This window comes from Rana temporaria, chromosome 2 (assembly GCF_905171775.1).
Source record: "Rana temporaria chromosome 2, aRanTem1.1, whole genome shotgun sequence".
Taxonomy (NCBI): domain Eukaryota; kingdom Metazoa; phylum Chordata; class Amphibia; order Anura; family Ranidae; genus Rana; species Rana temporaria.
In genome coordinates, this window is record NC_053490.1 from 146824963 (window position 1) to 146849154 (window position 24192).

The 24192-nt window shown below is 44.3% G+C and overlaps 1 protein-coding gene across 4 annotated transcripts in view; it reads left to right on the forward strand.

Annotated features, from left to right (window-relative positions):
* Nucleotides 1-24192, forward strand: part of ENOX1 (ecto-NOX disulfide-thiol exchanger 1) — a 641692-nt gene that overhangs the window by 95310 nt on the left and 522190 nt on the right. For 2 of the 4 annotated variants that reach the window (XM_040341291.1, XM_040341294.1), the window contains exon 1: nt 12796-12975. The exons of 1 other annotated variant lie outside the window; for it this stretch is intronic. The gene's annotated coding sequence lies outside the window, so the exon portion shown is untranslated. Of the gene's footprint in view, nt 1-12794; nt 12976-24192 lie in introns of those variants that run through there. One more of the 4 variants, XM_040341293.1, reaches the window with a different exon arrangement.

Consider the following 24192-nt stretch of genomic DNA (forward strand, 5'->3'; position numbering starts at 1 on the left):
GTCTTTATAGACTTATGCCCCTTACACACGATCGGAATCGGATTGACTGATCGTGTACAGGCCTGGATTTACTCCCTTTGCCGCCACAAGGCCGGGTCCTTCAATGCCGCCCTCGTCTATGCAGTAAAGGGGGGACATTATCCGCCGGGGGACTTTTTCGGCAGGATACTGAGATGCATTGAGAAGCGGAGGGGGGGTGGGGGACTGGGATTGGTACTGCCGAAAATGACACTGAGAACCTGGGGGGTGTTGCTGCCAAAAATGACATTGAGCATTGGGGGTGCTGCTGCCAAAAATGACAAAGTGACATTGAGAACCGGGAGGGGGGTTGCTGCTGCCGAGAACCATCTCACCTCCTCTTTCCTCTGTTTTCTCTCCTCTCACCATCCGCATGACAGGGGGAACTCCCGAAATGAAAGTGAAAGTGTCCTCTTCTCTCAGCCACAGTGCCGCCCCTGCACCCACTGCCGCCCCGAGGCCTGGCCTTGTTGGCCTTGTCTGGAATCTGGCCCTGATCGTGTGTAGCCCCATCTGAGTTTTTTCATCGGAAATTCAGATGAATTCCATCGGAGTTTAGATATCGAACATGTTCTATTTTTTTCCAATGGAATTCCGATGTGATTTGGCCGGGCTAAAGCCTGACATTTCAAACCGTAGGCAGTTCACCAACCCTATGTATATACAGAGATTTACATTTTACAGGTTGGATATTCTTTTTTCTTATTTTTATTGTTTGTTTGGTAATTTAATTCATTTGTATATTTGCAACAGTGTTCAGTACAGACCAGTGTTAAAGTAGTCTTAAACACAAAAGAAAACAGACGATCGGACATTCCGACAACAAAACCGTGGATTTTTTTCCGACGGATGTTAGCTCAAACTTGTCTTGCATACACACGGTCGCACAAATGTTGTCGGAAATTCCGATCGCCAAGAACGCAGTCACGTACAACAACACGTACGACGGCACTATTAAAGGGAAGTTCAATACCAGTCGTGTTAGTAGAAGTTTGGTGGGAGACGATTCGCGATTTTTAACCTCGTGCTTTTCAGTCCATTACAGCGTGACAAATGTGCTATCTCCATTACGAACGCTAGTTTTACCAGACTGAGCGCTTCCGTCTCGTACTTGATTCAGAGCATGCGTGGAATTTTGTGCTTCGGAATTGTCTACACACGATCGTAATTTACGAGAACGGATTTTGTTGTCGGAAAATTTGAGATACAGCTCTCAAATTTTTGTTGTCGGAAATTCCGACAGAAATTCTCCGATGGGGCCTACACGCGAACATTTGTTGGAAATTCAGAGCGTGATGGTTAGATGTGATGGTTGCATTCGTTTTCTTTTTAGGCTTTCTTTCCTTCAGTTTCATCTGAAGATCTAGTCTTTTTCAACAGAACAGGCTTTCCTGCAAATGTAGATGTTAAGCCTAGTATACACAGGTGGCATCAGCCAGTTCAATAGAAACCAGCCGTCATTCGGCCCATGTGTGTTGCAGCCGGTCTGACAGAAGCCAGTCGTTCGGCATAACCGGAAAAGGTCTGCCGATCAGCTCTCTCAGAACACAGTAGCACAGCGGGAGGAGATCGCTGTGCTAACATAGCATGGTTAGTACAGCGGCTGCTCCAGAGATATCAGTTTCTTTTTATTTCGTTTAGCCCTGCTGGGTTGAACGGGGTAAAAAATAAATACTAGTGTGCACTAGGCTTTAGACAAACCATTTACCACTGACAGGGGTGATTACAATGATTAGCTTTTTTTATTCATGAAAAGTAGGGCTGTCCCGATACCAATTTTTTAGGACCAAGTTCAAGTACCGATACTTTTTTCATGTACTCGCCGATATCAATTCTTTTTTTTCATGTGTCCCCAAATACAGCCATGTATCCCCAAATGCAGCCATATATCCCCAAATGCAGCCATATATCCCCAAATGCAGCCATATATCCCCAAATGCAGCCATGTGTCCCCAAATGCAGCCTTGTTCCCAAATGCAGCCTTGTTCCCAAATGCAGCCTTGTCCACAAATGCAGCCTTGTTCCCAAATGCAGTCTTGTTCCCAAATGCAGCCTTGTTCCCAAATGCAGCCTTGTTCCCAAATGCAGCCTTGTTCCCAAATGCAGCCTTGTTCCCAAATGCAGCCTTATCCACAAATGCAGCCTCATCCACAAATGTAGCCATGTCCCCAAATGCAGCCATGTCCCCAAATGCAGCCTTAACCACAAATGCAGCCTTGTCCCCAAAGAGAAAGCCAAGCCCTCCCCCTTGTCCGGGCACTTTGATAGACAGATCACATATCCAATCCTGGGATGGGTGATCTGTCTATCAAAGTGCCCGGACAAGGCGGAGGGTCTATATATGACGAGGTGCGGCAGGGAACACACAGCTGCTCAAATGAAAGCTGTAATGTTTCCTGCACTGATCAACTAGACGGCGGTGGGGGGGGGGGCTTGGCTTTCTCTTTGGGGACTAGACGGCGGCAGCGGCAGCAGCTCTCCTCCATCTGCTCCACTCTCCGCCCCCTCTCCACTCGCTCTCCGCCCCCTCTCCACCCGCTCTCTGAAAAAAAAGTATCGGTGAAGCATCGGGAGCATTTGCGTGAGTACAAGTACTCGCGCAAATGCTCAGTATAGGTACCGATACTAGTATTGGTATCGGGACAACCTTATTGAAAAGACCTTCATCCAAAAAAAAAACTGTTTGTGTAACTGTTTTTGTAACTGCAGTGTGAGCTAGAGTTTGGCTTCAATTTGTTAAGCTGGCCATTGATGGAGTGACTTTCTTTTTTGCAACCACAGGTTGCAGGAAAAAAAATTGCCTGATACTCCCATCAACACAGTCAGTGTTGACAGGCGAATCCCTCCCACAGAGCTATTGTGTTCTCCCGGGGCAAATGGGGGGGGGGGGATCCAGCCAAAACATGTCAGAGTGTGGCTTGTGAACTGGTGCAAGCCTGAGGCCATTTCTCACACATTTAACATCACAGACTGTATAGTATAAGTAAATTATTGCTAATGGCTATAGCTGCTTTCAATAATCACATGAGAAATTTGACACGCTGGTTGTAGCCAAGTTGATTCATCAATCAACTTGGGTACATTCAGCCTGCACATACATGGGTTGAATCTTGGCTGGTCCCTGCTGAACCGGCCAAGATTCAAACCAGCTATGGCCGGCTTTACTGTAACTAAATCTACTAGTACATCTAACACTCTCTTTTCCCCAGACTGACAATGCTGATGTCCAAAGGTGCCTCTGTGCCCCTTTATCTAGAATGGGGGCACAATAATACAGGAGGTATGTTATTGGCCAGATCACCAGGGGAAAACAGAGGGGGGGAGGGAATGAGAAAAGGAAAAGTAATGCAACCCCCCCATCTAAGAATTGGTAAGCTGCAATATAGTACATTTTTGGTTTTGGGTTTAATATCACTTAAAATAACAATTTACAGGCAACTATTATTGCATACTTTTGTGTTGTGTTTTTTAAAACATGGAATGCAGAGTTAAAACTATTTAAGATCCTTTTATGTAGCAGATCTGGTGTCCCCTATCTATATATCACATGGGAGGAGCAGCTGTATGTTGGATACGGGTTTTATCATTGTTTTTTTGATCTAGGGGAGGATTTGCTTAGTGGAAGGAGTTAATCTAAAGCAGGGATGAATGTTAGTATTGCTCTGTATCATAGAACTCCACAGAGTGCAGTTTCAGCATTCAGATGAATGCTCTTCTGAACTCATTTGACCTACCAGAATTGTTTTTGAATGAGTAGGAACATGGATAACATGGGGGTATCATCCACGTTCTATGAATACAGGATTCTGGTAAAATTTAGGTAAAATTTGTGCTCGCTTTGAAGTTGCGAAAATGTTGACAAGGATATAAATCGGCACATTAAGATGCCCTACGTGTTTGTTCATATAATTTGCAGACTGTCATGGACCTTGGAATGCAGAAGTGTTCCTCCTTGATAGCTGTTACACAGTCTTCTGCTCTGTCTTAAGGCCAGACGGCTCCATTGTTCTGTGTCTGGCTATTGTGTACATTGATTGCCTCCTGGGGCTTCCGTCTTATTACACATAACAGTCCCTCCATTCAAGCTATCGGACCAATCCCTGCTGACTCATTTTCAAGTCCTCATTTGCATGGCTAAAGAGGACCTGAAGGAGGACTACATGTACTTTACAATTGACCAATAGGAAAGTGATTGTTGGGGTCGAGATGTTCCAAATTCTGTTTAAAAGTGTTTAAAAGTGTGTTGTGTACTTCCAATAAAGGTCTTCTTGTTTGAACTTACATACAGCCTGCCTGGTGTTTGTTCTAATGGATTCTGAACGGCACATTGCTGTAATTCAGATCCCGGAGCCTTGGATGACCGAACCTACAGACGTTGCAATCTGCAAGCTGACTCAATAGTAGCAGAGGAGTGTCGGGAGAGCGGAAGCGAGCGAGCAAGGGTCTCGTTACACAGACCAACAAGTTTGTACTTGTGTTCAAGGGATGCTAACGCAGGATTTCTAATTGCAATGCTGCCATGCCACCCAAGTGGGATGCTCTAACGAAATGTCTCTGCAGAACTAAATTTTTAAAGCATACCGTTCAAGATCACTATATATGCAGTAGCATACAGTATATTTTACACATTGTATTATGAGATGGCAATCTTCAGGAAAGCTGACTGCATTGTCAGTCTTTTTCTTAAATCCTATTAAGTCATTACCTTTAGTTGGCTATAGATGGATCAAAGTTTGGCTGATTTTAGCAGGGACCTGCTAAATTTTGATCCATCTGTGGCCATTCCCATTCAATAGAAATTAATTTAAAGTGATATTAAAGGTTGTTTTTATTTTAAAACATGTTATACTTACCTGCTCTGTGAAATGGTTTTGTACAGAGCAGCCCCCGATTCGCTTCTTCTCGAAGCCCCCACCGGCACTTCTTGACCAGTGCCCCCAATAGAAAGCCACTTGCTGTGGGTGCACTTGTGCGTGCTTGCTTCTGAGCCCCACTCTGCATTCATACAACCCATAGAAACGTGGCTCAGCCCTGCCCCCTGCTCTTTCCTCATTGGCTCACAAGCTGTGAGTGTCTCATCCAATGAGGAGAGGGAGACCTGGGACAGCCAAGGCTCCCATGCACATTGTTGGATTGAAAGGGGTCTCAGGTGAGTTTTAGGGGGAAAAATAAAATAGAAAAAAGAGGGCGCACCAGCCTTGTGCATTATCCTTTGATATATTTATTAAAACAGAAAGTATTAAAAACTACTCGCAAGCATGGAAAGAAAACCACAATGTAACAGTCTTTGGGATATGACAATCCGTCTACTGATAGCAGTCTCCAGATATTCTATTTAAGCATTTGGAAGCCGATTAGACCCCACAGGCTTTAATCGGGAAGCCTATTGGAGCCCCTGGCTCTAATCAGACACTTCCAAAACACACCCACCGCTGTTATTCAGATGGTCAGTGCTAAACAGGGGGCTGGACACCTGAATAGTGGGTGGCAGCAGCGTCAATACATAGATTAATGCAATGCATGAATCTATGTATTGTTGATTGACAGGTGCAGGAGAGAGGGGGCGGCGCTCCTGCGCCAACTATGGATGCACCGCCACTGGCGCAAGGGTATTTGTTTTGCTGCTATTGAGTTTTAAGGGGAGGGGGGCTGTACACATAGAATACATGATGGTAAAAAATCTTTAGCCTTTATAAACATTTTAAGGATCAACTTCTATCAAACGGGACTGTTGGAAAACTTGCATTTGACCAGCCAATCAGCTGCAGCACTGACCGTTGTATTCTGACAGTGGGGGATTCCCCGCTGTCAGAATACAATGGTGCAGTGGTGAGGAATCCTCCACCCATTTCACTTGTGTGGATAAATCCTTTCATTTTTATTTATTTTTTAGCTAAGCCCACTGGCCAATCAAAAAAAAAAAGACCCAGCTATGCTCAGCCTTGGATCACCTGTGGTTGTTGGACAGGAAATCAGGAGAATTCTCCCAGGGGTGCGACACCAACAAAAACAAAAGCCTGAAAGAGGTTCAAACCTTCCTCCACTCTACCTAAATTGCTGATGTTGGGCGTTAATACAAATGCCTAAACATGGATATCTTGCCATAGACTGAGCTGCGAGTTGTATTACTGTTAGAACGTTTTCTCTTAGCTCATCCAAAATATGCTTTAGGAAGTATTACCTCGAGAATACTTAGATTTTCTAAATCAGTTTACATTAGTGCTTGTAAAGAATCAGAAATTTGATCAGAAATGATTTTTCTGTCTGAAATTCAACCTCTTTGCTAATGGCAAAAAATGTATAGATTTCACCATTTCAAGCAAAAAGGTCGAGTTTATGCAGTAGCACTTCTTCATGACAACATGGCTTGGATTCTAAGACAACAATAATTATATTTATTTGACTACGGCAGCAGATCTGGTGTAGTGATGTCAAGATGTAGAGATGCTCTGTTAAGCATGGAATAAAGATAATTCCAGGAAGTGGTATTTCACACCGGGAGCTGGAAGTGTTTGGAACAGCTTAGCCAAATCAATTGTTACACTTGTGATTGCATTTGAAATATGGTTGACTGATTTTCTTCTTTTTGGAATAAAACCACAAAAATACAATGCATTTAAGGAGCCAGCTAAAAATTCAGGAAATAATTTGCATGTAAATATTTTCATGCATGTTTATGGCTTGGTGTCCAACATACTTTGACAAGGTAGGAAAATGAATTGCATAATAAGACTAAGCTGAAAGTATTGGACTTACTGGCTGTGCTCTGAGCTGCCATGTTTAATGATCTGCATCTCTCTGCGGGCTGGCTGTCACTTCTTGTGATGTCATTTATGTGCCTGTAGGAGAAGGCCACAAATAGGATTTGTTTTTTTAAAGCCCCAACATAAGTAACCCTAGAATAAGCAACTATAGGTTAACGATAGGTTGCCTTATAATGTTTTCATAATGATCTTCCTTTTCTATTACACAAATTCTATGACCAATCCACTACAATAAAAAAGTTTTTACGAATTTGTATCTCATAAGAATAATAGGAGTTTAAGTTCTTTCATCTCAGTGGAAATCTTAGGCCTCGTACACACGATAGGTTAACCAGAGGACAACGGTCTGATGGACCGTTTTCATCGTCAAAACCGATCGTGTGTGGACCCCATGGGTTATTTAACCATAGGTTAAAAAAAAGCCAACTTGCTTTAAATTTAACCTATGGATTCCTAACCGATAGGTCAAAACCGATCGTTAGTAGGCACAACCATCGGTTAAAAATCCACGCATGCTCAGAATCAAGTCGACGCATGCTTGGAAGCATTGAACTTTGTTTTTTTCAGCACGTCGTGTTTTACGTCACCGCGTGACATGATCGGTTTTTTAACCGATGGTGTGTAGGCGCGACGGACCATCAGTCAGCTTCATGACAACGGTCCTTCAGACCGTTCTCATCGGATGGATTGATCGTGTGTACGAGGCTTTAGACAAATACTTCATATTTTCTCTTAGAAATTGTGGACTGTAATTGAATACCAGGTTTCTATGCAAATTCTGTGGGGCAGATCCTCAAAGAAATTACGCCGGCGTATCTCTTGCGTAATTTCAAATTTTGCGCGTCGTATCTTTGTTTTGGTATCCACAAAACAAGATACGACGGCATCTCGGCTAGATCCGACAGGCGTACGTCTTAGTACGTCGTCGGATCTAAGCTGCAATTTTTCGGTGGCCGCTAGGTGGCGTTCCTGTGGAAATCCGCGTTGAGTATGCAAATTAGCTAGTTACGGCGATCCACGAACCTACGTCGGCCCTGCGCATTTTTTTCCGTCGTTTGCGTTCGGCTTTTTGCGGCGTATAGTTAAAGCTGCTATTCTGAGGCGTACTCAATGTTAAGTATGGCCGTCGTTCCCGCGCACAATTTTGAAATTTTTACGTCGTTTGCGTAAGTCGTTCGCGAATAGAAATTTGCGTAGAATGACGTCACCTTCGTAAGCATTGGCTGGTTCAGGTTTAATTTTGAGCATGCGCAATGGGATACCCCAGGGAAGGCACATGAGCAGTTTAAAAAAACGTAGTTTACGTCGGGTCGCGACGTATTTACATAAAACACGCCCCCATTACATCCATTTGAATTCCGCGCCCTTACGCCGCGAGAGATGCACTACGCCGCCGTAACTTACGGCGCGAATTCTTTCAGGATTCGAAAAAAAAAAGATAAGTTACGGCGGATCTGCCCCTGTATCTTTAGCAGTTTCCACAATGATTGTCTAACGTGATAAGCAACACTTTTTTTTTCACGTTTATATTAGGATGTAGGTACTAGTATTCTGATAGTTCTATTAGAATAGTTTATATTAGTTTATGTTTTTAATGCATTCCATTTTTATAATATTTTATTTGTATATATTCATTAAGGTTTTAAGAATTAGAAAAGCACAGTACAGTAAAATAAAGATCAATCGGCAGTTCTCTTGTTAAAAAAAAAAAAAAGATCAATCGGCAGTCAAAAACAAAAAGGAGTACAAAAAAATAAAAAATAATAGTATATGCATGATGACCAGGTGAGTTATAGCAGTGTTTTTCAACTCCAGTCCTCAAGGCGCCCCAACAGGTCATGTTTTTAGGCTTTCCATTTTTTTGCACAGGTGATTTGATCACCGATGGACCGATGGACCGTTTTTATCGGACGAACCGATCGTGTGTGGGCCCCGTCGTTTTCTTTCCCATCGGTGAAAAAAAATAGAACCTGTTTTAAAATGTTCTGATGGTTAAAAAACCGATAGAAAAAAACGATCGTCTGTGGGGAAATCCATCTGTCAAAAATCCACGCATGCTCAGAATCAAGCAGACGCATGCTCGGAAGCATTGATTTTCATTTTTCTCTGCACGTCGTTGTGTTTTACGTCACCGCGTTGGATCGGATTTTTAACTGATGGTGTGTAGGCAAGACTGATGAAAGTCAGCTTCATCGGATATCTGATAAAAAAAATCAATCAGTCCGTTTTCATCGGATGAACCGATCGTGTGTACGTGGCATTAGTAATTACCACAGCCGTTTCATCTGAGGGAAATCCTGAAAACATGACCTGTTGGGGCACCTTAAGGACTGGAGTTGAGAAACCCTGCGTTTATAGTGCCACATGTGTAACAAGGTAGAATACAGCGCAACGTTTTTGACAAAATCACAGTAATACGTTTTCTTGCATGGAACATGGAGAGAAAACTAGTATAAATGGATAACTTGTCAAAAGAAAGTTGTGAGTCATAACATTTTTACACATATCTTGAGACTAGACCCTGGCATCTAAAGTGATATCAAATTAGGGGGGGAAGGGAGGTGAAAGAAAGAGGGGAATGTGGTTGGCCCTCCCTAGAAGTCCAGGCCCATAAAGTGAGAAGATTTGGCAGCTAGTTTAACAACCAAACAGATGAAATATTGGAAGTCAGATGAGCAGGGACTTTCAATTTTACCCAGGGAGTTGTTTAAGTTTGCTTTGAGGTACGACTCGTATATTAGAAAGACCACAATAAAGACTGGGTTTACACAGGGGTGAAAGTGCCTTTTGATGTAGGAAAAAAACGTTTTGTGGGGCCATAGTTCTGTAGTTTGGTGTCGAGTTTTTCTTGGTAAAGAAGTTTTGTGAGGTTCTTTTTAATTGCTGTAACTGTAGGTGGAAAGGAAGATGTCCACAATTGCAGTATGTTCTTGTGGGCTGCCAAGAGGCAGAGGTGTGTCCATTGGGAAACAAAAATATGTCATTCACCAAGACGTGTGCAGCCAGGAGCGTTCTAGCTAAACAATAGTAAGAGAGGTGTCCTGGGAAGCAGCTGCCCGGTTATGCCGTGGATAAACATGATAACTTCGTCCCAAAAGGTTGATATTGGAGAGCATAGCCTGAAGCCGTGAAACAGCAAGGGTTTAGAGGTCCCGCACTGCGCATTTATCATTGTTTTGAAGGAAAAGAAAGGTTGAATTTTCCTAACCCAAATTTGGCAGCATCAGCATGCATCAGTAAACTTGACAATAATTCTAACAATTTATGAGGCTCCGGATAAAAAATTCCGTAAACATTCACTGCAGGTGAATCCTCCCACTGCAGGTGTTTTATATCACTGGGGTCTGCGACCCAATTAGTAAAAATAAGGATGAGGATTAGGCCTTTGCACATTAACCACTTCCGCTCTGGAAGGTTTCCCCCCTTCACAAACCATTTTTTGCAATACGGCACTGCGTTCCTTTAACTGACAATTGCGCAGGGGGAGGGGGGGCAATTACAGAGGAGGGGGGGCAATTACAGAGGAGTGAAAACATAAGGGGGAGAGAGGCAACAGGTAGCTGCTGGTGCGGTAGTTTTTAATAAATAAATGTTTATAAACAATCCACTCATTCTCCATGTTAAAGCTGTAGGCATGTCAGTCTGTGAAGTTATCACTGAATTGCTGGAGAAAACAGAGAAAACTGCCGCGGAAAACTCATGTGAATGGTCAGCCATTGATGATGGAGGCATGGTTAAGCCTCCGTAACGCTCTGATTGGTCACAGCGTCCCAGGCTCACTGCAATTTTCCTGCAGCTCTGTATCTTTGGCTTCCTCCAGCGATTAAGTGAAACAGCAGCGTGGATCGGGAGAATGGGACAGCGGACTTCACAGACTGACATGCCTACAGCTTTGACATGGAGAGTGAGTGGATTGTTTTATAACAATAACCTTTTTTAAAAACTTCCGCACCAACTGTCGCCTCTCTCTCCCTTGTGTTTTGATTCCTCTGTAATTGTCCTATCTCCTACCGCTCCGATCCCCCTGCTGGGGCCCCTACAGGAGGCTCCATGGTATCCGAGCGGCACTGGTGTGTGGGTGTCAGGCAGAGGGAAACCCGGGCACAGATTTTAAACCCGTACTGTCTGGGTCAAAACTGGACAGGTGGCAACCCTAGTTTAACACCATTTTAAGCATATTTTGGTATGGGAGGTTTAGGAACATGTTATAGTGTCGCAGGTTTTATTCTTATTTCCCACTTTTAGAGTTGACAGCCTGGTGTCATCTGACTTTAGAGGGATTTCCTCTCACTTCTTTCTGTTTAGTCAATGTGACAGGAAGTGAAGGAAAATCTCCCCAAAGAAAGACTGATGGGGGGTTAAAACCCTCCCTAACTTTATGTAATATGATAGTTTTGCCTTTAGTTGTACTTGAATTTATGGTGGGACGTGTCCTGGACCTGCTTCTTCTAAATTACCTGGACCTTTAGGGGACATTCTAAGTCAAAGTAGCTGCATTTCAGTCATATTGGCGTACTTTTAATATATATTTTTTTTTTTACTGAGCTAATTGTATTATACTTATGCACACACGCGCGTAAAAAAGAGCTGTGCATTCTTCAGTAAATAAAAAAAGAAAAGAAAAATCTGCATTTTTGGTCAGTACGCAAATGTGCGGGGTTGCTTGCAAAACGTGTGCAAATGCCTATTTAGACATTGTGCATAATAACGTTTTTGTGAGTGAATTTGTGCGAATTGGAAAAAGTATATGTTAAAACAAGAGTATTGGCCCAGATTCTCGTAGAATGGCGTAACTTAGGGCGGGCGTAACGTATCTCATTTACGTTACGCCGCCGCAAGTTTTTCAGGCAAGTGCTTTATTCACAAAGAACTTGCCTGTAAAGTTGTGGCGGCATAGCGTAAATCATTTAAATTAAGCGCGTTCCCGCACCGAACGTACTGCGCATGCACCGTCCGTAAAATATCCCAGGGTGCATTGCTCCAAATGACGTTGCAAGGACGTCATTGGTTTCGACGTGAACGTAAATGGCGTCCAGCCCCATTCACGGACGTCTTACGCAAACGACGTAAATTTCAACGCGGGAACGACGGACATACTTAACATTGGTTGCCCCTCATATAGCAGGGGCAACTTTACGCCGGAAAAACCTAACGTAAACGTTGTAACTTTACTGCGTCGGCCGCGCGTACGTTCGGGAATTCGCGTATCTAGCTAATTTGCATACTCGACGGGGAAAACGACGGAAGCGCCACCTAGCGGGCCAAAAAAAAATGCAGTTAAGATCCGATGACGTAAGAGCCTTACGCCTGTCGGATCTAAGGGATATCTATGCGTAACTGATTCTAAGAATCAGTCGCATAGATACGACGGCCCAGATTAGGACTTACGACGGCGTACATGGCGTTGCGCCGTCGTAAACCCTTTGAGAATCTGGGCCATTGTGTGCAAGAGGCCAAATAGGTATACATTTAATCGTTTATAATAATCAGTATTTTTTTTTAGTTTATACTAATAGGTATATTTTGGGGGTTTTATGCTAATAGGTATTCTGTTTATAGTTTATACTAATGGGTATACTTTTTATAGTTTATATACTAATAGGTATACTTTTTGTTGTTTATATACTAATAGGTATACTTTTAATAGTTTATGCTAATAGGTATACCTTTTATAGTTTATATACTAATATATATACTTTTAATAGTTTATACTAAAAGGTATATTTTTTATAGTTTACCAATAGGTATATTTATTATAGTTTATATACTAATAGGTATACTGTCTTTTAATAGTTTACACTAATAGGTATTCTTTTTCGTAGTGTAATGTGTATAATGCATAGTGTTTGTATAGTACCTGTAAATACTGTACATTGCCTTGTGAACGGTCTGCAGATTTGGAAAGCCGGCGGCCATTTTTAAGTAGACCTCGGTGCGTGTATTGTAGCTGAATCTCAGGAAACATGTCTCCCCCTGCAGTGTCCAGGGCTCGTTGTGCGCTCGGCCTCTAGTGTTAGCAGGGCTGGCTGTACAGTTGCTGGAGCCGATGTCGCTTTCATTATCAGTCGGGCTTTCCGGGAATAGCTCGTATTAGGTGGACTGGGGCCGGCCGGGACTACAACTCCCATGAACACCGCGTGCTGGATTTATTTCAGCCAATCACAGCGCACCCTGTTTCCTTGGCCGCATGAAGGTATGTAAATAAAGAAAGAGTTGTGTGTGTGAATGGGGGCTGCGTGAGCAGGGTCCTGCTGACTCCGGGTGGGGGCAGTGTGTGCAGGAAGAGCACCTGTCATGTCTGCTCTGGGAAGTTAGTATAAGAAGTTGTAGGTAGAGAAGATGTGAGTGGCAGTGTGTGTGTCAGTCAGTCCATGCATGTCAATGATTATCACCCAGGAAGTGTCAGTCATCACTCCATTATCCTCCTGTGCTTTTCTATCCTTTGTGTGCACTTTTGGCTTAAATTGGAAAAATAAAGGATAATCATTTAGATGTGAAAGAGAAGCATCACCCTCATGCCAGGGAATTTTACTCTCCATATGTCTGTATGAGGGAAAGATACGCCAGCCAATCCTGAGGCTTCTCCCATCACACGTACAGTACTGTCATTTTTAATCTTTCATATATTTGGATGAGCTCAGGTGTGTTGGGATCCTAGTGTGAACCCACCTGAGCTATCCCACCAGGGAACTGGCACCTGTACTGGCCAATCATCTGTGGCTGGGGCATCCCCCACCTTGCAGCTGCACGTATACAAGGTGTGGGCTTCAGGAATGCCTTGGCTCCTTCTGATTGGCTCAGTACAGGTGACAGCTTCCTGGTGGGCTGGGTTCACACTAGGACCCCCAACACACCTGAGCTGGCTCTTCCTCATTTGTACAGCCCTGATGATGCCTCCTTCATTGGATGCATGGGCAGACGTGCCACAGGTCTAGAATGGCACTCCGGCTCTAAACAAGGCAAGTCTGCATCTCAGCCTCCTGGCAGCTGGGATGTGAATACCCCAGGAGTCTGCAGGCAGCCAATCATATGTCACCCCCACCTAGGCAGGAAATGGGGGCAACTAGGGCAAAAAACAAAAAGCAGATACTATTTACAATTGGGAGGGGGTGCGGAGCAGACAAGGAATTGAGTTCATGTGCAGAGGTCCACTTTAACCTGAGGAAGGCTAAAGGTGGCCATAGACTCTAATTCCAGCAGAAATTTGAGCCCTTGTTGGCACTGCAGGCAACACCCTTTTCAACAAAAACTGAAAATTGTATTAAATACTTATCATCATTTTCCATTCTTGGCACCAATCCATAGCAGCATACTACCACATGTATGCTGCCATGTTGGCGCCAGGAACGTCAATTTTTCTTATCAGCTAATGTCAGAGGAGCCATGTGCAAAAATTATCACATGCATTTAGAGGTCGACCGATATGGGTTTTTCTCTGGCAGGTTGCACTGAAAGATGGTACTAGCAGATGGCACTGATCGGCATGTGGCACTTATTGGCACTGGCAGGTGGCACTAATTGACACTGGCAAGTGGCACTGATTGGCAGATGGCACTGGCAGATGGTACGTGGCACTGGCAGGTGGCACTAACAGGTGAAACTGGCAAGTGGCACTGGTTGGCACTGACTGGCAGGTGGCAATAGTTAGCATTAGTTGGCACTGGCAGGTGGCACTGGATGGAAGGTGGCACTAATTGGCACTGGATTATGGCACTGGTATGTGGCATTGGCAGATGGCAATGGATGGAAGGTGGCACTAATTGGCACTGGATGGTGGCACTGGTATTGCCACTGGCAGATGGCACTGGATGGCAAGTGACACTAATTGGCACTGGCAGGTGGCACTGGTGCAAAGAAAATGGTGTCACCCCCCCTCAGTACAGACCCCCTCTCCCTCCAGTATAGACACCCCCCCCCCGCTACAGACACCAGAGAGTGCTGGGTGTACCAAGATGGCCGCGGCTCCGGAGCTAGGCCGAAGCCGTGGTCTTTCCTGATGCTGTGACCGCAGCGGCAATCCGCGGATTGCCGCCGCGGTCACAGCATCAGGAAAGGCCGTGGCTTCGCCCTAGCTCCGGATCCGTGGCACCGCTAGCGGCCATGTAAAATATCGGCCTAATTTGGATAAATATTGGCCGATGCCGATTTCTCTAAAACGGCCTGCCGATATATCGGCCTGCCGATATATCGGTCGACCTCTACATGCATTCCCTGTTCAGTTATAAGGGCAATTGAATGTACCATAGCTGCCCTAATACAATAACATGCAGTGGAAATGTATCCATCCATGCTGTTATGGTGGATGAGGGAATCCATAGATTTTCTCTCATTCAGCCCCAGTATGGCGGCCTTTAGATGCCTGGTCAGGTTTTTGTTGCAAGTCACCATCGGAGAGATTTTCCCTCGCGTCATGTCTTGGTGAGGTTTACTAGTAGCAGGGTCATGAAGACAGGACAATGTCCTGGGACTCTGCTGTTGGTAGAGCAAGTAAGGGTGCTGTCAAGAGGCTCACCACTAACCTAACTGCAGCCCAGCTAGAATTTGCAATATATACAAGGGTTCTTCAAAAAGTTCCTGCCCTTTTTTACACACTAGACCCCCCGTATATATGAGAATGAGCATTTCATACCCCTGCATTTTTATGCAAAGAACCTTCCAGCCTTTAAGCGCATAGTGTAGACCTAAACTCTCATAGCTCATGAAGCTCATTCTTTATGCAGAGCCACCGGCAGATGCATGTGCAACAACCTTGGAGCTGTGTGCAGGCAGCCCATAGAAGTGGATGAACCCACAGCGGCCCACATGTCAAAGTTTGACATGTGGGAAGAAACGGGTGTACAGCTTCTGCATGCTCCACTCACTATTCCATCCCCACTCAGCTCATAAGGGAGGGCAATTAACCCTGTGCAGGCTCTGCTTCTGTAGTGTAAGCACTGCACATGCAGAGAGAGGGATGTGAGCTCTACGACAAGGTGACACCTGGAGGGAAATCGGCGGTAGTTTTTCTAGCAAAGAAAAAAAAAAAAAGATTTTATCTTGTAAACAACAAGTTTGAAAAATAGGCCTGGTCCTTAAAGCAGGAGTTCACCCGAATTTTTTTTTTTTAAGATTAGATTGATGCTCATTTTGTCAAGGGGAATCGGGTAGTTTTTTTAAAATCGAAGCCGTACTTACCGTTTTAGAGTGATCTTCTCCTCCGATTCCGGGATTGGGCTGAGGGACTGGGCGTTCCTATTTGATTGACAGGCTTCCGACGGTCGCATACATCGCGTCACGAGTAGCCGAAAGAAGCCGAACGTCGGTGCGGCTCTATACGGCGCCTGTGCACCGACGTTCGGCTGCTTTCGGAAAATCGTGATGCGATGTATGCGACCATCGGAAGCCTGTCAATCAAATAGGAACGCCCAGTCCCTCAGCCCATACCCGGAAGCGGCGGAGATGATCGCTCTCTAAAACGGTAAGTACGGCTTCGATTTAAAAAAAAACTACCCGATTCCCCTTGACAAAACGAGCCTCAATCTAATCTTAAAAATTAACTTTTCGGGTGAACCTCCACTTTAAGTGGTTAAATTGTTTTTAAAAATGAATTATTTATTTATTTTTATTTTTACACTGCATCTGTAAAAAAAAATGTTTTATCACTTTTAGGCCTCATGCACCCTGGACGTTTTTGGACATTTTTACAGCAGCTGTTTTTGGCAGTAGACTTTTTTCTACAGTCAATAAACTCCATGTTATCCTATGTATCCATGCACACATAGGCTGTTATCAGCAGTTTTGGGCAGTGGCGTTTTTGAGCAGTAAAGAAAAAAAAACAAACTACTGGGTTCTGAGAGATGTTTTTCAGCTGTAAAAACGCTCTAACTCTGATAAACGCTCAAAAACGTCACTCACCAGCGTTTTTAAAGTTTTTGATACATTAAAGAAAAAACTAAAAAAACTAAAACTTAAAAATGCTAACGTGGAAAAATGCTAACAAACGCTATTGAAAAAACTTTGAAAAAAGTTGAAAAACTCACTGCAAAGCTACTGGCGTTTTTATAACGTTATTTTAGCGTCCAGTGTGCATGAGGCCTTATTGCTGTCAGAAGGAATGTAAACATCCCCTCTGACAGCAATAGGCATGTGACAGGTACTCTGTATGGAGAGAACTGGGGTCCCTCCTCTGCCCTGAAAGGCATTCAAAACGCCAAGATCTGTGTGATCAAATGCATTTATAAATAGTGGTGTTTACATTTGGGTAAACTGAAAGTGATGTCATTGCTTCTGAGTTACTATATCATAGAGCTGAACAAAGCCGATTTGGTTGATTGGGACTCCCAGTGGGACATGTGATCCTGGTGAAAGTTGCGGGAGGGGGGTCACTGCTTGTAAAAGCAATCCAGTGGCTAGATAGCTGCTAGAATTGCTTTTACCAGAGAGCTGACTGTCGGTTCTAAACAAAACAGTACAAGTGTGATGTCTGAAGCTGCAGGCATAATCTCAGTATAACACCTTGAACTGAATTTTTGCAATGTACTAGGTGCGTCTCTGGTTGGCAAGTTTTAATTAAAATAACAAACCTGTTATGCTTTCCTGCTGATTTTGCACGATGCAGAGTGTTTTCTGAATGGTGCCTGTGCCGAGCAAGTATTCTCCTATGTTCACTAAGCAGCAAGGCATCTTCTTAGCACTAGACCCAGAAGCTAGCAGCAATCACTGTAGTAGATGGCTTCCACAGGGATCTTCCAGGTATGCCAAACACATTTGGTCTCGTGGAAGATGAACTAATGTTACTATACAAAAGTATGCATACCTAAACTTGAGCTTTAAGTGTCCTTAGCTGCATCTTCATGGACATAGCATCTCATGGTGGGAAGACGATGACCGTCCAGAGAGACGAGCTTGGAGAGTCACTGTTTTCATAGAGCAGTGCTAATTTAATCAAATTCTATTTATACGTATGCATGCTTCTCTCTCTCTCTCTCTCTCTCTCTCCCTCTCCCTCTCCCTCTCCCTCTCCCTCTCCCTCTCCCTCTCCCTCTCCCTCTCCCTCTCCCTCTCCCTCTCCCTCTCCCTCTCCCTCTCTCTCTCTTCCCCTCTCTCTCTTCCCTCTCTCTCTCTCTCCCCCTCTCCCTCCCTCTCTCCCTCTCTCCCCTCAAGGAAGCTTAACCAGGAAAAAAAATGTTTTGTGGAAGATGACCTTTTTACAGAGGAGTGCTATGACTTTTTACTGTTTCATTTTGCCCCCACCTTCCTACCCAGTGATACCTGCCATGCCCATCCTGGGCCTGCAGCTTTCACAGTGGGAGGGTTTCAGTCAGTCCAGAAAACAGTGGCAGGAGTGGTGCTGATGGACAGGCTTGAAAATCAGCGGTGACAATGCTGGAATTCACATAACTCTTCCACACTTCATTACTAGATTGTTGGTAATGGTATTAAAATTTTAGCTTGCATCCTCTTTGTCCCGTGCCTCAGTTTTAGCTCCTAGTGCCTAAAAACATGCCACAAGGCATAAGGGCCTGGATTGAGCTCCTCCCACTCTATTGCTGTGTACACACAATCGGACATCCGACAACAAAACCGTGGAAGTTGGCTCAAACTTGTCTTGCATACACACGGTCATACAAATGTTGTCGAAATTCCAAACGTTAAGAACGCAGTGACGTTCAAGACGTACGTCGAGCTGAGAAAAATGAAGTTCAATAGGCAGTGCAGCTCTTCTGCTTGATTCCGAGCATGCGTGGAATTTTATGCGTCGGAATAGTGTACACACAAACGGAATTTAGGACAACAAAAACTTGAACCAGCTCTCAAATTTTTGTTGTCGAAAAATCCAACAGCTAATGTCCGATGGAGCATACACACGGTCGGAATTTCCGACAACAAGCTCACATCGAACATGTGTTGTCGGAAATTCCGATCGTGTGTACACGGATATTACTATACAGACACATTTGTGGGAATTCTAATAGTAGTATTAAAAAACGAATTTAATTGATAATTAAAAAAAATAATACATAATTAAACTTGGTTATGTATTCCATGTTTGTTTGGGTTTTAAACCCAAAAATAAAAATTTTATATATTACAGCTTACCATTTGTTAGATGCGGTGGCTGCATTCCTTTTCTTTTTAACCACTTGCTAACCGCAATTTGACACTTTGCAAGTGATTTTCCGCGATTATCAGCCAAAACCCCCGGTATTCTTTTCTTTTCAGCCGGAGGCTGGCTTTCTCATGGAATGCTTTCAGAAGTGGCGGGATGTCCCACCCGTTTTTTTTTTGTATTTTGCGTTAACAGCCCTGCTTAGATTTCCTAGTCATTATTTCTCTTCCAAGTACACATCTGCTAAATTGGAAATTGGGATTACAGCATGCTTCCGACTGAACACTGGGCCCTCTTATGCCTCGTACACATGGTCAGACTTTTGACCGTGCAAAAGTCCGCCGTGATTCTGTCGGAAGTCCGACAGAAAGAAAGAGAACAGATTCTCTATCTAAGGTTCGTCAGACTTCCGAGAAAAAAAGTTCGATAAAGGCTACACACGGCCGGACTTTCCAAGAAAAAAAGCCCGTCTGACTTTTTTTCTCAGAAGGTCTGCCTGTGTGTACGAGGCATAAAAAGGGTGTTAAAAAAAAAAAAAAAGCTTTGTCCGTAGCAACAAATGATGCCTTCTATACTTCCATAGACACATGACGTTGAGAAGTTATTCGGTTCTGTAGTCAACAAGGGCAATTGTACTTTAGCAGGCTTTTTCACCCACTAGTCCCCCTAAAATTAAATAGAGGAGGACACTTCAAATGAAATTCTTAGCTTAGTTCAGCTTCAAATGGCCTTTATTAAGTGCTGTTTTTTTTCCTTCCGAATAAGAAAACCTACATCCATTACATTGAAGTAGTATTCAATGTTCTAACTTTTTAAATAAATGAACTCAGATGAAGCAAGGGAACATTCCCCAGTAAATAGTTTACTGAATGTGTATGCCGACTCCAGACTGCTCTGCTTTACTTCCCAAACTTACAAGTAAGAGATTGCATGCACCAAGAAAATAAAGAACAAGTTCATAAGTCTCCATCTCCTGTTGCTATCATTGCGCTTGCTAAGTGGTTGGAAAAGCAAAGGAGTGACTTGGCATTTTAGGCTTTGGGATATCTGTTTATACACACTCAACTGTAGTCCTAGCTGGGAGCATGCATGCAAGGGTGGCTCCATAAGACCAAGTATGGAGCTAGAACTGATCGCCAAACTGTGGCCCTTTGCTTGCCTTTATCTGGTCCTTGGGGCACTATTCCTCTGACGGGTGCTCTTCCTCCCACTGACGCCAATGACGGGTGCTCTTCCTCCCACTGACGCCAATGACGGGTGCTCTTCCTCCCACTGACGCCAATGACGGGTGCTCTTCCTCTCACTGACGCCAATGACGGGTGCTCTTCCTCCCACTGACGCCAATGACGGGTGCTCTTCCTCCCACTGACGCCAATGACGGGTGCTCTTCCTCCCACTGACGCCAATGACGGGTGCTCTTCCTCCCACTGACGCCAATGACGGGTGCTCTTCCTCCCAGTGACGGGGCGCTCTTCCTCCCACTGAAGCCAGTGACGGGGCGCTCTTCCTCCCACTGAAGCCAGTGACGGGGCGCTCTTCCTCCCACTGACGCCAGTGACGGGGCGCTCGTCCTCCCAGTGACGGGGCGCTCGTCCTCCCACTGAAGCCAGTGACGGGGCGCTCTTCCTCCCACTGAAGCCAGTGACGGGGCGCTCTTCCTCCCACTGAAGCCAGTGACGGGGCGCTCTTCCTCCCACTGACGCCAGTGACGGGGCGCTCGTCCTCCCAGTGACGGGGCGCTCGTCCTCCCACTGACGCCAGTGACGGGGCGCTCTTCCTCCCACTGACGCCAGTGACGGGCGCTCTTCCTCCCACTGACGCCAGTGACGGGGCGCTCTTTCTCTCACTGACACCAACAACATTGCACTTGTTCTCTCGCTGACACCAATGATGGGGCACTCTTCCTCTCGCTGACGCCAATGATGGGGCGCTCTTCCTCTCGCTGACGCCAATGATGGGGCGCTCTTCCTCTCGCTGACGCCAATGATGGGGCGCTCTTCCTCTCGCTGATGCCGTTTGGGTGTTGTTACTGACACCATAAAATGTTCTGCTCCCACTGCCCATGGTCCGGCCCCTCTAAAATCTGAAGGATGGTAAACTGACCCTTTGGTTAGAAAGTTTGCAGACCCTTGCATTAGATAGATTTTAAGTGCTTTAAGCTCCCAAATATAGATTAGTGTTTTTCCTTTTTAATAGTAACGATTTGGACACAAAATGTAATTTTTTTTAATATAATAGCTATGATGTCCTATCTATATGCCAAAGAATTGATAGAGTTTTATAGACCAATCAGTTTCCATAATTGAACAGCATGCTAACCTTGAAGAACCTGTGTGCATGGATGTTCATTTATGTAAACTATTTCACCATCACATGGGTGAAAGCAGCTGACATTATTATTGATGTTCTGCTTATTGTACATAAAATGTAAGGCACCCCAAGCACCTTCGCACCCTCTTACCAATGATAAAAGGTAGATAAAGACATGGTTGTTTATAATAAATGCTGGAGGGGGTCACCTTGTGAATACATCTGCTCCATGGTGTGCTATTAAAATGCATTGATTTTCCCATTGACTGCCTGTCTTATAATAATTATTGCTTTTGATGTTGCTTCTGTCAGAGAAGTGATTTGTTTTACACACTGTGCACCATACACCTATTTTAAATTGCAGTAAATGATACAGGCCTGATATACATTACTAGTCTGATGAGATAGATTCCTTTACAATTCAAAGGATATGAGAGATGTTGCAGCATATTACATGAGTTGTTTCTGAAGAGTAGTAGTAATATAGCATTTAAGCACCGTTATTGCTCAGTGTACCACCCAGATACTTAATACAGATTCTGATTGCGTCTTAGATTTCTATTTTTATATGAAACCTGGTAAAAAGAAATATTGGTAGTGATACCTTTGAAGCAAACTTGTGCTTTGCCCATAGGTTGCCCAATAGGTTTGCTTTAATCCCCCATATACCCTCAGCATATACATACATTTTCTTTGCTCGCTTGCCACTTCATTCAATGGGGACAGAGAACAGCATGAGTAAAAACTTTAAACTTCCAATACTTATTATTATTATTATTATTATTATACAGGATTTATATAGCGCCAGCATTTTGCGCAGCGCTTTACAACTTCAGGGAAGACAGTACAATTACAATACAATACAGGAGGAATCGGAGGGCCCTGCTCCTTAGAGCTTACAATCTAGAAGGGAGGGTCAAGTGGAACAAAGGGTAGTAGCTGTGGGGGAAGATCAGATGGACAAGGAGAAAATACAGTTGTTAGGTGTGGGTAGGATAGGCTTCTCTGAAGAGAAGGGTTTTCAGGGATTGTTTAAAAGCTAATAGAGTAGGAGATAAGCGGACAGATTGGGGTAAGGCATTCCATAGGCTTGGAGAGGCTCTGGAAAAGTCCTGGAGACGAGCATGGGAGGAGGTGATGAGAGAGCTAGAGAGCAAGAGGTCTAGCGAAGAAAGAAGAGAATGATTAGGTTGGTATTTTGAGACTAAGTCAGTGAGTTGTGGATGGCTTTGTAGGTAGTCGTAATACCAATAATAGGATGTGCAGCCAATTGCCCACATATAAGGGGCTGCATCACCAGTTGGCTAGAAAAATCCAGCTCATTGGATCATTTATTGCCTCGACGGGAATGATCTGCTAAACTTGCAGAGGGTCTGCAGGCATTAAATGATTAGTCAACTGTAACTACCTATTTTTAGAAAAGTTTGCTGTACTATATCCACTTAAGCCCCGGACCAATATGCTGGCTAAAGACCCAAGGGGTTTTTACAGTTCGGGACTGCGTCGCTTTAACAGACAATTGCGCGGTCGTGCGACGTGGCTTCCAAACAAAATTGGCGTCCTTTTTTCCCCACAAATAGAGCTTTCTTTTGGTGGTATTTGATCACCTCTGCGGTTTTTATTTTTTGCGCTATAAACAAAAATAGAGCGACAATTTTAAAAAAAATGCAATATTTTTTACTTTTTGCTGTAATAAATATCCCCCAAAAACATATATAAAATTTTTTTTTCCTCAGTTTAGGCCGATACGTATTCTTCTACCTATTTTTGGTATTTTTTTTTTCGTGACTGCGACATTATGGCGGACACTTCGGACAATTTTGACACATTTTTGGGACCATTGTCATTTTCACAGCAAAAAATGCATTTAAATTGCATTCTTTATTGTGAAAATGACAGTTGCAGTTTGGGAGTTAAACACAGGGGGCGCTGTAACATTTAGGGATCACCTAGTGTGTGTTTACTAGTGTAGGGGGGTGTGGCTGTAGGACTGACACCATCGATCGAGTCTTCCCTATATAAGGGATCACTCGATCGATGCGCCGCCACAGTGAAGCACGGGGAAGCCGTGTTTACACACGGCTCTCCCCGTTCTTCAGCTCCGGGAGCGATCGCGACGGAGCGGCTAAAAACAAATAGCCGCGCCGTCGTCCCGGATCGCTCCCCGAGCGAACCCGACCTCCGCATGTACCGGGGGGGGTCCCGATCGGACCCCCCACCCACGTCTAGCAGAGGACGTACAGGTACGTGGATGTGCCTGTCCGTGCCATTCTGCTGACGTAAATGTACATGAGGAGGTCGGGAACTGGATATAAAGCTTAACTTTTTTTTTCTTTTTTTTACTTGAGAAGAATATGTACAATATGTAAATGTAATCACTTTAAAGAGGATCTTTGGTCTTGTTAAAAAAAAAAATATTCAGTCAGCAGCTACAAATGCTGACTATATACATTTAGTGACCTCTCCTACTTGTAATGAATGAAGCAAGCTCCAAATTGTGTAAGCAGCTGTAGGGAAACCCAGTTTACATCCTTCTGCTGAACTTCCAGTGCTGTGATTGTTCCAAGTCTTTGTGAAGCTGCAGTGAATAATGCCCCGACAGCGAACCTCCTCCCCCTCCCAAGGGTTTTGCACAGAGCAGCCCCAATCCTCTTCTGGGGTGCCCTGGCGATGCTCCTCCTCTTCATTGGGTGCCCCCATGGAGCGCCGGTTTCCCTGGGGGCACCCATGCAGGTGCGCTCCTGAGTCCATTGACAGATGGCAGGACTTGGCCCTGCCCCTCGCTCCCGTGTCACTGGATTTGATTGACAGTGCTATCAATCTATCCAATGAGGAGTCCCTGGGCTTGTGCACATTTCTGGAATGATCGGGTTCAGGTAAGAAAAAGGAGGGGCTCTAGGGGCAGCTACAGCACAGAAGGTTTTTCATCTTAATGCGTAGAATTCATTCAGGTGAAAAGCCTGGAGACTTTACAACCACTTTAAGTATTCATGCTGTTTAAGGTTGATGTCA